Source organism: Procambarus clarkii, chromosome 8 (assembly GCF_040958095.1).
Source record: "Procambarus clarkii isolate CNS0578487 chromosome 8, FALCON_Pclarkii_2.0, whole genome shotgun sequence".
In the NCBI taxonomy this organism is placed as follows: domain Eukaryota; kingdom Metazoa; phylum Arthropoda; class Malacostraca; order Decapoda; family Cambaridae; genus Procambarus; species Procambarus clarkii.
In genome coordinates, this window is record NC_091157.1 from 37,276,672 (window position 1) to 37,293,105 (window position 16,434).

Below are 16,434 nucleotides of genomic sequence, written 5' to 3' on the forward strand. Positions count from 1 at the left end.
GAACGGTAGGGAGGTGCTGAGGTAGAGAGAACGGTAGGGAGGGGATGAGGAAGTAAGAACGGTAGGGAGGGGCTGAGGTAGTAAGAACGGTAGGGGGGAGCTAAGGTAGTAAGAACGGTAGGGATGTGCTGAGGCAAAGAGAACTGAAGGGAGGTGCTGAGGTAGTAAGAACGGTAGGGAGGGGCTGAGGCAGAGAGAACAGTAGGGAGGAGCTGAGGCAGAGACAACGGTAGGGAGGAACTGAGGTAGTAAGAACGGTAGGGAGGGGCTGAGGCAGAGAGAACGGTAGGGAGGAGCTGAGGCAGAGAAAACGGTAGGGAGGAATTGAGGTAGAAAGAACGGTAGGGAGAGGCTGAGGCAGAGAGAACGGTAGGGAGGAGCTGAGGCAGAGAGGACGGTAGGGAGGGGCTGAGGTAGTAAGAACGGTAGGGAGAGGGCTGAGGTAGTAAGAACGGTAGAGAAGGGCTGAGGCAGAGAGAACGGTAGGGAGGTGCTGAGGTAGTAAGAACGGTAGGGAGGGGCTGAGGTAGTAAGAACGGAAGGGAGGGGCTGAGGTAGTTAGAACAGTAGGGAGGGGCTGATGTAGTAAGAACGGAAGGGAGGGGCTGAGGTAGAGAGAACAGTAGGGAGGGGCTGAGGTAGAGAGAACGGTAGGGAGGTGCTGAGGTAGAGAGAACGGTAGGGAGGGCTGAGGCAGAGAGAACGGTAGTGAGGGGCTGAGGTAGAGAGAACGGTAGGGAGGTGCTGAGGTAGAGAGAACGGTAGGGAGGTGCTGAGTTAGAGAGAACGGTAAGGAAGGGCTGAGGTAGTAAGAATGGTAGGGAGGGGCTGAGGTAGTAAGAACGGTAGGGAGGGGCTGAGGTAGAGAGAACGGTAAGGAGGGGCTGAGGTAGAGAGAACGGTAGAGAGGAGCTGAGGTAAAAAGAACGGTAGGTAGTGGCTGAGGAAGAGAGAACGGTAGGGTGGGGCTGAGGTAGTAAGAACGGTAGGGAGGGGCTGAGGTAGAGAGAACGGTAGAGTGGGGCTGAGGTAGTAAGAACGGTAGGGAGGGGCTGAGGTAGAGAGAACGGTAGGGAGGTGCTGAGGTAAAGAGAACGGTAGGGAGGGGCTGAAGTAGAGAGAACGGTAAGGAGGAGCTGAGGTAGAGAGAACGGTAGGGAGGAGCTGAGGTAGTAAGAACGGTAGGGAGGAGCAAAGGCAGAGAGAACGGTAGGAAGGAGCTAAGGTAGTAAGAACGGTAGGGAGGGGCTGAGGCAGAGAGAACGGTAGGGTGGGGCTGAGGTAGTAAGAACGGTAGGGAGGGGCTGAGGTAGAGAGAACTGTTGGGAGGTGCTGAGGTAAAGAGAACGGTAGGGAGGGGCTGAGGCAGAGAGAACGGTAGGAAGGAGCTAAGGTAGTAAGAACGGTAGGGAGGGGCTGAGGCAGAGAGAACGGTAGGGTGGGGCTGAGGTAGTAAGAACGGTAGGGAGGAGCTGAGGTAGAGAGAACAGTAGGGAGGGGCTAAGATATAGAGAACGGTAGAAAGGTGCTGAGGTAGAGAGAACGGTAGGGGGGGGCTGAGGTAGAGAGAACGGTAGGGAGGTGCTGAGGTAGTAAGAACGGTAGGGAGGGGCTGAGGTAGAGAGAACGGTAGGGAGGTGCTGAGGTATAGAGAAGGGTAAGGAGGGGCTGAGGTAAAGTGAACGTTAGGGAGGGGCTGAGGTAGAGAGAACGGTAGAGACGGTTGAGGTAATGAGAACGGTAAGGAGGGGCTGAGGTAGAGAGAACGGTTGGGAGGGCTGAGGTAGAGAGAACGGTAGAGAGGGATTAGGTAGAGAGAACGGTAGGGAGGGCTGAGGTAGAGAGAACGGTAGAGAGGGTTGAGGTAAAGAGAACGGTAAGGAGGGGTTGAGGTAAAGAGAACGGTAGTGAGGGGCTAAGGTAGAGAGAACGGTAGAGAGGGCTGAGGTAAAGAGAACGGTTGGAAGGGGCTGAGGTAGAGAGGACGGTAGGGAGGGGCTGAAGTAGAGAGAACGGTAGGGAGGGGCTGAGGTAGAGAGAACGGTAGGGAGGGGCTGAGGTAGAGAGAACAGTAAGGAAAGGCTGAGGTAATAAGAACGGAAGGGAGGGGCTGAGGCAGAGAGAACGGTAGGGAGAAGCCGAGATAGTAAGAACGGTAAGGAGGGGCTGAGGTAGTAAGAACGGTAAAGAGGGGCTGAGGTAGAGAGAACGGTAGGGAGGAGCTGAGGTAGAGAGAACGGTAAGGAGGTGCTGAGGTAGAGAGAACGGTAAGGAGGGGCTGAGGTAGAGAGAACTATAGGGAGGTGCTGAGGTAGAAAGAACGGTAGGGAGGGGCTTTGGGTGAAAGAACGGTATGGAGGGGCTGAGGTAGTAAGAACAATAGGGAGGTGCTGAGGTAGCGAGAACGGTATGGAGGGGCTGAGGTAGAGAGAACGGTAAGGAGGGGCTGAGGTAGAGAGAATGGAAGGGAAGGGTTGAGGTAGAGAGAACGGTAGAGAGGGGCTGAGGTAGAGAGAATGGTAAGAATTAGCTGAGGTAGTAAGAACTGTAGGGAGGGGCTGAGGTAGAGAGAACGGTAGGGAGGGGCTGAGGTAGAGAGAACGGTAAGGAGGGGCTGAGGTAGTAAAAACTGTAGGGAGGGGTTGAGGTAGAGAGAATGGTAGGGAGGGCTGAGGGGATGAGAACGGTAGGGAGGGGCTGAGGTAGAGAGAATGGTAGGGAGGAGCCGAGGTAGATAGAACGGTAGAGAGGGCTGAGGTAGAGAGAACGGTAGAGAAGGTTGAGGTAGAGAGAACGGTAGGGAGGGCTGAGGTAAAGAGAACAATAGAGAGGTGCTGAGGTAGAGAGAACGGTAGGGAGGGCTGAGGTAAAGGGAACGGTAGGGAGGGGCTGAGGTAGAGAGAACGGTAGGTAGGGCTGAGGTAAAGAGAACGGTAGGGAGCGGCTGAGGTAGAGAGAACGGTAGGGAAGTGCTGAGGTAGAGAGAACGGTAGGGAGGGGCTGAGGTAAAGAGAACGGTAAGGAGGGGCTAAGGTAGTAAGAACGGTAGGGAGGGGCAGAGGCAGTAAGAACGGTAGGGAGGGGGCTGAGGTAGTAAGAAGGGTAGGGAGGGGCTGAGGCAGAGAGAACGGTAGGGAGGTGCTGAGGTAGTAAGAACGGTAGGGAGGGGCTGAGGAAGAGAGAACAGTACGGAGGTGCTGAGGTAGAGAGAAAGGTAAGGAGGGCTGAGGTAGAGAGAACGGTAGGGAGGTGCTGAGGTAGAGAGAACGGTAGGGAAGGGCTGAGGTAAAGAGAACGGTAGGGAGAGGCTGAGGTAGAGAGAACGGTAGAGAGGGTTGAGGTAAAGAGAACGGTAGGGAGGGCTGAGATAAAGAGAACGGTACGGAGGAGCTGAGTTAGAGAGAACGGTAGGTAGGGCTGAGGTAAAGAAAACGGTAGGGAGGTGCTGAGGTAGAGAGAACGGTAGGGAGGGCTGAGGTAGAGAGAACGGTAGGGAGGGGCTGAGGTAGAGAGAACAGTAGTGAGGTGCTGAGGTAGAGAGAACGGTAGGGAGGGGCTGAGGTAGAGAGAACGGTAGGGAGAAGCTGAGGCAAAGAGAACGGTAGGGTGGGGCTTAGGTAGTAAGAACGGTAGGGAGGGGGCTGAGGTAGTAAGAAGGGTAGGGAGGGGCTGAGGCAGAGAGAACGGTAGGGAGGTGCTGAGGAAGAGAGAACAGTAGGGAGGGGCTGAGGTAGTAAGAACGGAAGGGAGGGTCTGAGGTAGTAAGAACAGTAGGGAGGGGCTAAGGTAGAGAGAACGGTAGGGCAGTGCTGAGGTAGAGAGAACGGTAGGGAGGTGCTGAGGTAGAGAGAACGGTAAGGAAGGGCTGAGGTAGTAAGAACGGTAGGGAGGGGCTGAGGTAGTAAGAACGGTAGGGAGGGGCTGAGGCTGAGAGAAGGATAGGGAGGTGCTGAGGTGGAGAGAACGGTAGGGAGGGGCTGAGGTAGAGAGAACGGTAGGGAGGTGCTGAGGTAGAGAAAACGGTAGGGAGGGCCTGAGGTAGTAAGAACGGTAGGGAGTGGCTGAGGCAGAGAGAACGGTTGGGAGGGGCTGAGGCAGAGATAATGGTAGGGTGGAGTTGAGGTACAGAGAACGGTAGGGAGGAGCTAAGGTAGTAATAACGGTAGGGAGGTGCTGAGACAGAGAGAACGGTAGGGAGGTGCTGAGGTAGAGAGAACGGTAGGGAGGGGCTGAGGTAGAGAGAACGGTAGGGAGGAGCTGAGATAGAGAGAACGGTAGGGAGGAGCTGAGGTAGAGAGAACGGTAGGGAGCAGGTGAGGTAGTAAGAACGGTAGGGAGGAGCTGAGGTAGAGAGAACGGTAGGGAGGAGCTAAGGTAGTAAGAACGGTAGGGAGGGGCTAAGGTAGTAAAAACGGTAGGGAGGAGCTGAGGTAGAGAGAACGGTAGGGAGGTGCTGTGGTAGAGAGAACGGTAGGGAGGGGCTGAGGTAGAGAGAACGGTAGGGTGGGGCTGAGGTAGTAACAACTGTAGAGAGGGGCTGAGGTAGAAAGAACGGTAGGGAAGTGCTGAGGTAAAGAGAACGGTAGGGAGGGGCTGAGGTAAAGAGAACGGTAGGGTGGGGCTAAGATAGTAAGAACATTAGGGAGGGGCTGAGGTAGAGAGAACGGTTGGGAGGTGCTGAGGTAAAGAGAACGGTAGGGAGGGGCTGAGGTAGAGAGAACGGTAGGGAGGAGCTAAGCTAGTAAGAACGGTAGGGAAGGGCTGAGGTAGTAAGAACGGTAGGGAGGAACTGAGGTAGAGAGAACGGTAGGGAGGGGCTGAGGTAGAAAGAATGGTAGGGAGGTGCTGAGGTAGAGATAACGGTAGGGAGGGGCTGAAGTAGAGAAAACGGTAGGGAGGTGCTGAGGTAGTAAGAACGGTAGGGAGGGGCTGAGGTAGAGAGAACGGTAGGGAGGTGCTGAGGTAAAGAAACGGTAGGGAAGAGCTGAGGTAGAGAGAACGGTAGGGAGGGGCTGAGGTATAGAGAACGGTAAGGAGGGGCTGATGTAGTAAGAACTGTAAGGAGGGGCTGAGGTAGTAAGAACTAAAGGGAGGGGATGAGGTACAGAGAACGGCAGGGAGGGCTAAGGTAAAGAGAACGGCAGGGAGGCCTGACGTAAAGAGAACGGTAGAGAGGGCTGAGGTAAAGAGAACGGTAGGGAGGGGCTGAGGTAGAGAGAACAGTAGAGAGGGTGGAGGTAAAGAGAACGGTAGGGAGGGGCTGAGGTAGAAAGAACGGTAGGGAGTGCTGAGGTAGAGAGAACGGTAGAGAGGGTTGAGGTAAAGAGAACGGTAGGGAGGGGCTGAGGTAATGAGAACGGTAGGGAGGGGCTGAGGTAGAGAGAACGGTAGGGAGGGTTGAGGTAAAGAGAACGGTAGGGGGGGCTGAGGTAGAGAGAACGGTAGGGAGGGGCTGAAGTAGAGAGTACGGTAGGGAGGGGCTGATGTAGAGAGAACGGTAGGGAGGGGCTGAGGTAGAGAGAACAGTAAGGCGGGTCTGAGGTAGTAAGAACGGTAGGGAGGGGCTGAGGCAGAGAGAATGGTAGGGAGGAGCTGAGATAGTAAGAACGGTAGGGAGGGGCTGAGGTAGTAAGAACGGTAGGGAGGGGCTGAGGTAGAGAGAACGGTAAGGAGGAGCTGAGGTAGAGAGAACGATAGGGAGGTGCTGAGGTAGAGAGAACGGTAAGAAGGGGCTGAGGTAGAGAGAACGGTAGGGAGGTGCTGAGGTAGAGAGAACGGTATGGAGGGGCTGAGGTAAAGAGAACAGTATGGAGGGGCTGAGGTAGTAAGAACGGTAGGGAGGTGCTGAGGTAGCGAGTACGGTAGGGAGGGGCAGAGGTAGAGAGAACGGTAGGGAGGGGCTGAGGTAGAGAGAATGGAAGGGAAGGGTTGAGGCAGAGAGAACGGTATTGAGGTGCTGAAGTAGAGAGAACGGTAGAGAGGGGCTGAGGTAGAGAGAACGGTAGGGAGGGCTGAGGTGATGAGAACGGTAGGGAGGGGCTGAGGTAGAGAGAACGGTAGGGAGGGCTGAGGTAAAGAGAACGGTAGGGAGGAGCATAGGTAGTGAGAACGGTAGGGAGGGGCTGAGGTAGAGAGAACGGTAGAGAGGGTTGAGGAAGAGAGAACGGTAGGGAGGGCTGAGGTAGAGAGAACGGTAGAGAGGGTCGAGGAAGAGAGAACGGTAGGGAGGGCTGAGGTAGAGAGAACGGTAGAGAAGGTTGAGGTAGAGAGAACGGTAAGGAGGGCTGAGGTAAAGAGAACGGTAGGGAAGAGCTGAGGTAGAGAGAACGGTAGGGAGGGGTGAGGTAAAGAGAACGGTAGGGAGGGACTGAGGTAGCGAGAACGGTAGGGCGGGCTGAGGTAAAGAGAACGGTAAGGAGGGGCTGAGGTAGAGAGAACGGTAGGGAGGGCTGAGGTAAAGAGAACGGTAGGGAGCGGCAGAGGTAGAGAGAACGGTAGGGAAGTGCTAAGGTAGAGAGATAGGTAGGGAGGTGCTGAGGTAGAGAGAACGGTAAGGAGGGTCTGAGGTAGAGAGAACTGTAAGGACGGGCTGAGGTAGAGAGAACGGTAGGTAGGGGCTGAGGTAGAGAGAACGGTAGGGAGGGTCTGAGGTAGAGAGAACGGTAGGGAGGGGCTGAGGTAGAGAGAAAGGTAGGGAGGTGCTGAGGTAAAGAGAACGGTAGGAAGGTGCTGAGCTGAGGTAGAGAGAAGGGTAAGGAGGGCTGAGGTAAAGAGAACGGTAGGGAGGGGCTGAGGTAGAGAGAACGGTAGGGAGGGTGTAGGTAAAGAGAACGGTAGGGAGGGCTGAGGTAAAGAGACCGGTAGGGAGGGGATGAGGTAGAGAGGACGGTAGGGAGGGCTGAGGTAGAGAGAATATAGAATAGAGAGAAAATAGAGAGAATATAGAATAGAGAGAAAATTATATACGCTACATACTCATACGTGAGCAATAATATACATTCCCAGACATTTAATACACTCTTATTAAAGGCAGGTAGGCAGGTGTTGAGGTAGCGAGAACGGTAGGGAGGGGCTGAGGTAGTAAGAACGGTATGGAGGGGCTGAGGCAGAGAGAACGGTAGGGAGGGGCTGAGGCAGAGAGAACGGTAGGAAGGAGCTGAGGCAGAGAGAACGGTAGGGAGGGGCTGAGATAGAGAGAACGTTAGAGAGGAGCTAAGGTAGTAAGAACGGTAGGGAGGGGCTGAGGCAGAGAGAACGGTAGGAAGGAGCTGAGGCAGAGAGAACGGTAGGGAGGAGCTGAGGTAGTAAGAACGGTAGGGAGGAGCTGAGATAGAGAGAACGGTAGAGAGGAGCTAAGGTAGTAAGAACGGTAGGGAGGGGCTGAGGCAGAGAGAACGGTAGGGAGGAGCTGAGGCAGAGGGAACGGTAGGGAGGAGCTGAGGCAGAGAGAACAGTAGGGAGGAGCTGAGATAGTAAGAACGGTAGGGAGGGGCTGAGGTAGTAAGAACGGAAGGGAGGAGCTGCGGCAGAGAGAACGGTAGGGAGGTGCTGAGGTAGTAAGAACGGGAGGGAGGGGCTGAGGTAGTAAGAACGGAAGGGAGGAGCTGAGGTAGTAAGAACAGTTGGGAGGGGCTGAGGTAGAGAGAACGGTAGGGAGGAGCTGAGGTAGAGAGAACGGTAGGAAGGAGCTAAGGTAGTAAGAAAGGTAGGGAGGGGCTGAGGTAGAGAGAACGGTAGGGAGATGCTGAGGAAGAGAGAACGGTAGGGAGGGCTGAGGTAGAGAGAACGGTAGTGAGGGGCTGAGGTGGAGAGAACGGTAGGGAGGTGCTGAGGTATAGAAAACGATAGGGAGGTGCTGAGGTAGAGAAAACGGTAAGGAAGGGCTGAAGTAGTAAGAACGGTAGGGAGATGCTGAGGAAGAGAGAACGGTAGGGAGGGGCTGAGGCTGAGAGAACGGTAGGGAGGAGCTGAGGTAGAGAGAACGGTAGGAAGGGGCTGAGGTAGAGAGAACGGTAGAGAGGAGCTGAGGTAGTAAGAACGGTAGAGAGGGGCTGAGGTAGAGAGAACGGTAAGGAGGGGCTGAGGTAGTAAGAACGGTAGGGAGGGGCTGAGGCAGAGAGAACGGTAAGAAGGAGCTGAGGCAGAGAGAACGGTAGGGAGGAGCTGAGGTAGTAAGAACGGTAGGGTGGAGCTGAGATAGAAAGAACGGTAGGGAGGAGCTGAGGCAGATAGAACGGTAGGGAGGAGCTGAGGCAGAGAGAACGGTAGGGAGGAACTGAGGTAGTAAGAACGGTAGGGAGGGGCTGAGGTAATGAGAACGGTAGGGAGGGGCTGAGGTAGAGAGAACGGTAAGGGAGGGGCTGAGGTAGTAAGAACGGTACGGAGGGGCTGAGGCAGAGAGAACGGTAGGGAGGATCTGAGGCAGAGAGAACGGTAGGGAGGGGGCTGAGATAGTAAGAACGGTAGGGAGGGGCTGAGGCAGAGAGAGAACGGTAGGGAGGTGCTGAGGTAGAAAGAAAGGTAGAGAGGGGCTGATGTAGTAAGAACGCGAGGGAGGAGCTGAGGTAGTAAGAACAGTAGGGAGGGGCTGAGGTAGAGAGAACGGTAGGGAGGTGCTGAGGTAGAGAGAACGGTAGGCAGGGGCTGAGGTAGAGAGAACGGTAGGGAGGTGCTGAGGTAGAGAGAACGGTAGGGAGGGCTGAGGTAGAGAGGAAGGTAGGGAGGTGCTGAGGTAGAGAGAACGGTAAGGAAGGGCTGAAGTAGTAAAAACGGTAGGGAGGGGCTGAGGTAGTAAGAAGGTAGGGAGGGGCTGAGGCTGAGAGAACGGTAGGGAGGAGCTGAGGTAGAGAGAACGGTAGGGAGGGGCTGAGGTAGAGAGAATGGTAGAGAGGAGCTGAGGTAGTAAGAACGGTAGGGAGGGGCTGAGGTAGAGAGAACGGTAAGGAGGGGCTGAGGTAGTAAGAACGGTAGGGAGGCGATGAGGTAGAGAGAACGGTAGGGAGATGCTGAGGTAGAGAGAAAGGTGGGGAGGGGCTGAGGTAGAGAGAACGGTAGGGAGGTGCTGAGGTAGAGAGAACGGTAGGGAGGGGATGAGGAAGTAAGAACGGTAGGGAGGGGCTGAGGTAGTAAGAACGGTAGGGGGGAGCTAAGGTAGTAAGAACGGTAGGGATGTGCTGAGGCAAAGAGAACTGAAGGGAGGTGCTGAGGTAGTAAGAACGGTAGGGAGGGGCTGAGGCAGAGAGAACAGTAGGGAGGAGCTGAGGCAGAGACAACGGTAGGGAGGAACTGAGGTAGTAAGAACGGTAGGGAGGGGCTGAGGCAGAGAGAACGGTAGGGAGGAGCTGAGGCAGAGAGAACGGTAGGGAGGAATTGAGGTAGAAAGAACGGTAGGGAGAGGCTGAGGCAGAGAGAACGGTAGGGAGGAGCTGAGGCAGAGAGGACGGTAGGGAGGGGCTGAGGTAGTAAGAACGGTAGGGAGAGGGCTGAGGTAGTAAGAACGGTAGAGAAGGGCTGAGGCAGAGAGAACGGTAGGGAGGTGCTGAGGTAGTAAGAACGGTAGGGAGGGGCTGAGGTAGTAAGAACGGAAGGGAGGGGCTGAGGTAGTTAGAACAGTAGGGAGGGGCTGATGTAGTAAGAACGGAAGGGAGGGGCTGAGGTAGAGAGAACAGTAGGGAGGGGCTGAGGTAGAGAGAACGGTAGGGAGGTGCTGAGGTAGAGAGAACGGTAGGGAGGGCTGAGGTAGAGAGAACGGTAGTGAGGGGCTGTGGTAGAGAGAACGGTGGGGAGGTGCTGAGGTAGAGAGAACGGTAGGGAGGTGCTGAGTTAGAGAGAACGGTAAGGAAGGGCTGAGGTAGTAAGAATGGTAGGGAGGGGCTGAGGTAGTAAGAACGGTAGGGAGGGGCTGAGGTAGAGAGAACGGTAAGGAGGGGCTGAGGTAGAGAGAACGGTAGAGAGGAGCTGAGGTAAAAAGAACGGTAGGGAGGGGCTGAGGAAGAGAGAACGGTAGGGTGGGGCTGAGGTAGTAAGAACGGTAGGGAGGGGCTGAGGTAGAGAGAACGGTAGAGTGGGGCTGAGGTAGTAAGAACGGTAGGGAGGGGCTGAGGTAGAGAGAACGGTAGGGAGGTGCTGAGGTAAAGAGAACGGTAGGGAGGGGCTGAAGTAGAGAGAACGGTAAGGAGGAGCTGAGGTAGAGAGAACGGTAGGGAGGAGCTGAGGTAGTAAGAACGGTAGGGAGGAGCAAAGGCAGAGAGAACGGTAGGAAGGAGCTAAGGTAGTAAGAACGGTAGGGAGGGGCTGAAGCAGAGAGAACGGTAGGGTGGGGCTGAGGTAGTAAGAACGGTAGGGAGGGGCTGAGGTAGAGAGAACAGTTGGGAGGTGCTGAGGTAAAGAGAACGGTAGGGAGGGGCTGAGGTAGAGAGAACGGCAGGGATTAGCTAAGGTAGTAAGACTTGTAAGAAGGGGCTGAGGTAGTAAGAACGGTAGGGAGGAGCTGAGGTAGAGAGAACAGTAGGGAGGGGCTAAGATATAGAGAACGGTAGAAAGGTGCTGAGGTAGAGAGAACGGTAGGGGGGGGGCTGAGGTAGAGAGAACGGAAGGGAGGTGCTGAGGTAGTAAGAACGGTAGGGAGGGGCTGAGGTAGAGAGAACGGTAGGGAGGTGCTGAGGTAAAGAAACGGTAGGGAAGAGCTTAGGTAGAGAGAACGGTAGGGAGGGGCTGAGGTATAGAGAACGGTAAGGAGGGGCTGAGGTAGTAAGAACTGTAAGGAGGGGGCTGAGGTAGAGAGAACGGTAAGGAGGGTCTGAGGTATAGAGAAGGGTAAGGAGGGGCTGAGGTAAAGTGAACGTTAGGGAGGGGCTGAGGTAGAGAGAACGGTAGAGACGGTTGAGGTAATGAGAACGGTAAGGAGGGGCTGAGGTAGAGAGAACGGTTGGGAGGGCTGAGGTAGAGAGAACGGTAGAGAGGGATGAGGTAGAGAGAACGGTAGGGAGGGCTGAGGTAGAGAGAACGGTAGAGAGGGTTGAGGTAAAGAGAACGGTAAGGAGGGGTTGAGGTAAAGAGAACGGTAGTGAGGGGCTAAGGTAGAGAGAACGGTAGGGAGGGCTGAGGTAAAGAGAACGGTTGGGAGGGGCTGAGGTAGAGAGGACGGTAGGGAGGGGCTGAAGTAGAGAGAACGGTAGGGAGGGGCTGAGGTAGAGAGAACGGTAGGGAGGGGCTGAGGTAGAGAGAACAGTAAGGAGGGGCTGAGGTAATAAGAACGGAAGGGAGGGGCTGAGGCAGAGAGAACGGTAGGGAGAAGCCGAGATAGTAAGAACGGTAAGGAGGGGCTGAAGTAGTAAGAACGGTAAAGAGGGGCTGAGGTAGAGAGAACGGTAGGGAGGTGCTGAGGTAGAGAGAACGGTAAGGAGGGGCTGAGGTAGAGAGAACTATAGGGAGGTGCTGAGGTAGAAAGAACGGTAGGGAGGGGCTGAGGTAGAAAGAACGGTATGGAGGGGCTGAGGTAGTAAGAACAATAGGGAGGTGCTGAGGTAGCGAGAACGGTAGGGAGGGGCTGAGGTAGAGAGAACGGTAAGGAGGGGCTGAGGTAGAGAGAATGGAAGGGAAGGGTTGAGGTAGAGAGAACGGTAGAGAGGGGGCTGAGGTAGAGAGAATGGTAAGAACGAGCTGAGGTAGTAAGAACTGTAGGGAGGGGCTGAGGTAGAGAGAACGGTAGGGAGGGGCTGAGGTAGAGAGAACGGTAAGGAGGGGCTGAGGTAGTAAAAACTGTAGGGAGGGGTTGAGATAGAGAGAATGGTAGGGAGGGGCTGAGGTAGTGAGAACGGTAGGGAGGGATTGAGGTAGATAGAACGGTAGAGAGGGCTGAGGTAGAGAGAACGGTAGAGAGGGTTAAGGTAGAGAGAACGGTAGGGAGGGCTGAGGTAGAGAGAACGGTAGAGAAGGTTGAGGTAGAGAGAACGGTAGGGAGGGCTGAGGTAAAGAGAACAATAGAGAGGTGCTGAGATAGAGAGAACGGTAGGGAGGGCTGAGGTAAAGGGAACGGTAGGGAGGGGCTGAGGTAGAGAGAACGGTAGGTAGGGCTGAGGTAAAGAGAACGGTAGGGAGCGGCTGAGGTAGAGAGAACGGTAGGGAAGTGCTGAGGTAGAGAGAACGGTAGGGAGGGGCTGAGGTAAAGAGAACGGTAAGGAGGGGCTAAGGTAGTAAGAACGGTAGGGAGGGGCTGAGGTAGTAAGAACGGTAGGGAGGGGGCTGAGGTAGTATGAAGGGTAGGGAGGGGCTGAGGCAGAGAGAACGGTAGGGAGGAGCTGAGGTAGTAAGAACGGTAGGGAGGAGCTGAGATAGAGAGAACGGTAGAGAGGAGCTAAGGTAGTAAGAACGGTAGGGAGGGGCTGAGGCAGAGAGAACGGTAGGGAGGAGCTGAGGCAGAGAGAACGGTAGGGAGGAGCTGAGGCAAAGAGAACGGTAGGGAGGAGCTGAGATAGTAAGAACGGTAGGGAGGGGCTGAGGTAGTAAGAACGGAAGGGAGGAGCTGCGGCAGAGAGAACGGTAGGGAGGTGCTGAGGTAGTAAGAACGGTAGGGAGGGGCTGAGGTAGTAAGAACGGAAGGGAGGAGCTGAGGTAGTAAGAACAGTTGGGAGGGGCTGAGGTAGAGAGAACGGTAGGGAGGAGCTGAGGTAGAGAGAACGGTAGGAAGGAGCTAAGGTAGTAAGAAAGGTAGGGAGGGGCTGAGGTAGAGAGAACGGTAGGGAGATGCTGAGGAAGAGAGAACGGTAGGGAGGGCTGAGGTAGAGAGAACGGTAGGGAGGGGCTGAGGTGGAGAGAACGGTAGGGAGGTGCTGAGGTATAGAAAACGATAGGGAGGTGCTGAGGTAGAGAAAACGGTAAGGAAGGGCTGAAGTAGTAAGAACGGTAGGGAGATGCTGAGGAAGAGAGAACGGTAGGGAGGGGCTGAGGCTGAGAGAACGGTAGGGAGGAGCTGAGGTAGAGAGAACGGTAGGAAGGGGCTGAGGTAGAGAGAACGGTAGAGAGGAGCTGAGGTAGTAAGAACGGTAGAGAGGGGCTGAGGTAGAGAGAACGGTAAGGAGGGGCTGAGGTAGTAAGAACGGTAGGGAGGGGCTGAGGCAGAGAGAACGGTAGGAAGGAGCTGAGGCAGAGAGAACGGTAGGGAGGAGCTGAGGTAGTAAGAACGGTAGGGAGGAGCTGAGATAGAAAGAACGGTAGGGAGGAGCTGAGGCAGATAGAACGGTAGGGAGGAGCTGAGGCAGAGAGAACGGTAGGGAGGAACTGAGGTAGTAAGAACGGTAGGGAGGGGCTGAGGTAGAGAGAACAGTTGGGAGGTGCTGAGGTAAAGAGAACGGTAGGGAGGGGCTGAGGTAGAGAGAACGGCAGGGATTAGCTAAGGTAGTAAGACTTGTAAGAAGGGGCTGAGGTAGTAAGAACGGTAGGGAGGAGCTGAGGTAGAGAGAACAGTAGGGAGGGGCTAAGATATAGAGAACGGTAGAAAGGTGCTGAGGTAGAGAGAACGGTAGGGGGGGGGCTGAGGTAGAGAGAACGGTAGGGAGGTGCTGAGGTAGTAAGAACGGTAGGGAGGGGCTGAGGTAGAGAGAACGGTAGGGAGGTGCTGAGGTAAAGAAACGGTAGGGAAGAGCTTAGGTAGAGAGAACGGTAGGGAGGGGCTGAGGTATAGAGAACGGTAAGGAGGGGCTGAGGTAGTAAGAACTGTAAGGAGGGGGCTGAGGTAGAGAGAACGGTAAGGAGGGGCTGAGGTATAGAGAAGGGTAAGGAGGGGCTGAGGTAAAGTGAACGTTAGGGAGGGGCTGAGGTAGAGAGAACGGTAGAGACGGTTGAGGTAATGAGAACGGTAAGGAGGGGCTGAGGTAGAGAGAACGGTTGGGAGGGCTGAGGTAGAGAGAACGGTAGAGAGGGATGAGGTAGAGAGAACGGTAGGGAGGGCTGAGGTAGAGAGAACGGTAGAAAGGGTTGAGGTAAAGAGAACGGTAAGGAGGGGTTGAGGTAAAGAGAACGGTAGTGAGGGGCTAAGGTAGAGAGAACGGTAGGGAGGGCTGAGGTAAAGAGAACGGTTGGGAGGGGCTGAGGTAGAGAGGACGGTAGGGAGGGGCTGAAGTAGAGAGAACGGTAGGGAGGGGCTGAGGTAGAGAGAACGGTAGGGAGGGGCTGAGGTAGAGAGAACAGTAAGGAGGGGCTGAGGTAATAAGAACGGAAGGGAGGGGCTGAGGCAGAGAGAACGGTAGGGAGAAGCCGAGATAGTAAGAACGGTAAGGAGGGGCTGAGGTAGTAAGAACGGTAAAGAGGGGCTGAGGTAGAGAGAACGGTAGGGAGGTGCTGAGGTAGAGAGAACGGTAAGGAGGGGCTGAGGTAGAGAGAACTATAGGGAGGTGCTGAGGTAGAAAGAACGGTAGGGAGGGGCTGAGGTAGAAAGAACGGTATGGAGGGGCTGAGGTAGTAAGAACAATAGGGAGGTGCTGAGGTAGCGAGAACGGTAGGGAGGGGCTGAGGTAGAGAGAACGGTAAGGAGGGGCTGAGGTAGAGAGAATGGAAGGGAAGGGTTGAGGTAGAGAGAACGGTAGAGAGGGGGCTGAGGTAGAGAGAATGGTAAGAACGAGCTGAGGTAGTAAGAACTGTAGGGAGGGGCTGAGGTAGAGAGAACGGTAGGGAGGGGCTGAGGTAGAGAGAACGGTAAGGAGGGGCTGAGGTAGTAAAAACTGTAGGGAGGGGTTGAGATAGAGAGAATGGTAGGGAGGGCTGAGGTGATGAGAACGGTAGGGAGGGGCTGAGGTAGAGAGAATGGTAGGGAGGACTGAGGTAAAGAGAACGGTAGGGAGGGGCTGAGGTAGTGAGAACGGTAGGGAGGGATTGAGGTAGATAGAACGGTAGAGAGGGCTGAGGTAGAGAGAACGGTAGAGAGGGTTAAGGTAGAGAGAACGGTAGGGAGGGCTGAGGTAGAGAGAACGGTAGAGAAGGTTGAGGTAGAGAGAACGGTAGGGAGGGCTGAGGTAAAGAGAACAATAGAGAGGTGCTGAGATAGAGAGAACGGTAGGGAGGGCTGAGGTAAAGGGAACGGTAGGGAGGGGCTGAGGTAGAGAGAACGGTAGGTAGGGCTGAGGTAAAGAGAACGGTAGGGAGCGGCTGAGGTAGAGAGAACGGTAGGGAAGTGCTGAGGTAGAGAGAACGGTAGGGAGGGGCTGAGGTAAAGAGAACGGTAAGGAGGGGCTAAGGTAGTAAGAACGGTAGGGAGGGGCTGAGGTAGTAAGAACGGTAGGGAGGGGGCTGAGGTAGTAAGAAGGGTTGGGAGGGGCTGAGGCAGAGAGAACGGTAGGGAGGAGCTGAGGTAGTAAGAACGGTAGGGAGGAGCTGAGATAGAGAGAACGGTAGAGAGGAGCTAAGGTAGTAAGAACGGTAGGGAGGGGCTGAGGCAGAGAGAACGGTAGGGAGGAGCTGAGGCAGAGAGAACGGTAGGGAGGAGCTGAGGCAAAGAGAACGGTAGGGAGGAGCTGAGATAGTAAGAACGGTAGGGAGGGGCTGAGGTAGTAAGAACGGAAGGGAGGAGCTGCGGCAGAGAGAACGGTAGGGAGGTGCTGAGGTAGTAAGAACGGTAGGGAGGGGCTGAGGTAGTAAGAACGGAAGGGAGGAGCTGAGGTAGTAAGAACAGTTGGGAGGGGCTGAGGTAGAGAGAACGGTAGGGAGGAGCTGAGGTAGAGAGAACGGTAGGAAGGAGCTAAGGTAGTAAGAAAGGTAGGGAGGGGCTGAGGTAGAGAGAACGGTAGGGAGATGCTGAGGAAGAGAGAACGGTAGGGAGGGCTGAGGTAGAGAGAACGGTAGGGAGGGGCTGAGGTGGAGAGAACGGTAGGGAGGTGCTGAGGTATAGAAAACGATAGGGAGGTGCTGAGGTAGAGAAAACGGTAAGGAAGGGCTGAAGTAGTAAGAACGGTAGGGAGATGCTGAGGAAGAGAGAACGGTAGGGAGGGGCTGAGGCTGAGAGAACGGTAGGGAGGAGCTGAGGTAGAGAGAACGGTAGGAAGGGGCTGAGGTAGAGAGAACGGTAGAGAGGAGCTGAGGTAGTAAGAACGGTAGAGAGGGGCTGAGGTAGAGAGAACGGTAAGGAGGGGCTGAGGTAGTAAGAACGGTAGGGAGGGGCTGAGGCAGAGAGAACGGTAGGAAGGAGCTGAGGCAGAGAGAACGGTAGGGAGGAGCTGAGGTAGTAAGAACGGTAGGGAGGAGCTGAGGCAGATAGAACGGTAGGGAGGAGCTGAGGCAGAGAGAACGGTAGGGAGGAACTGAGGTAGTAAGAACGGTAGGGAGGGGCTGAGGTAATGAGAACGGTAGGGAGGGGCTGAGGTAGAGAGAACGGTAGGGAGGGGCTGAGGTAGTAAGAACGGTAGGGAGGGGCTGAGGCAGAGAGAACGGTAGGGAGGAGCTGAG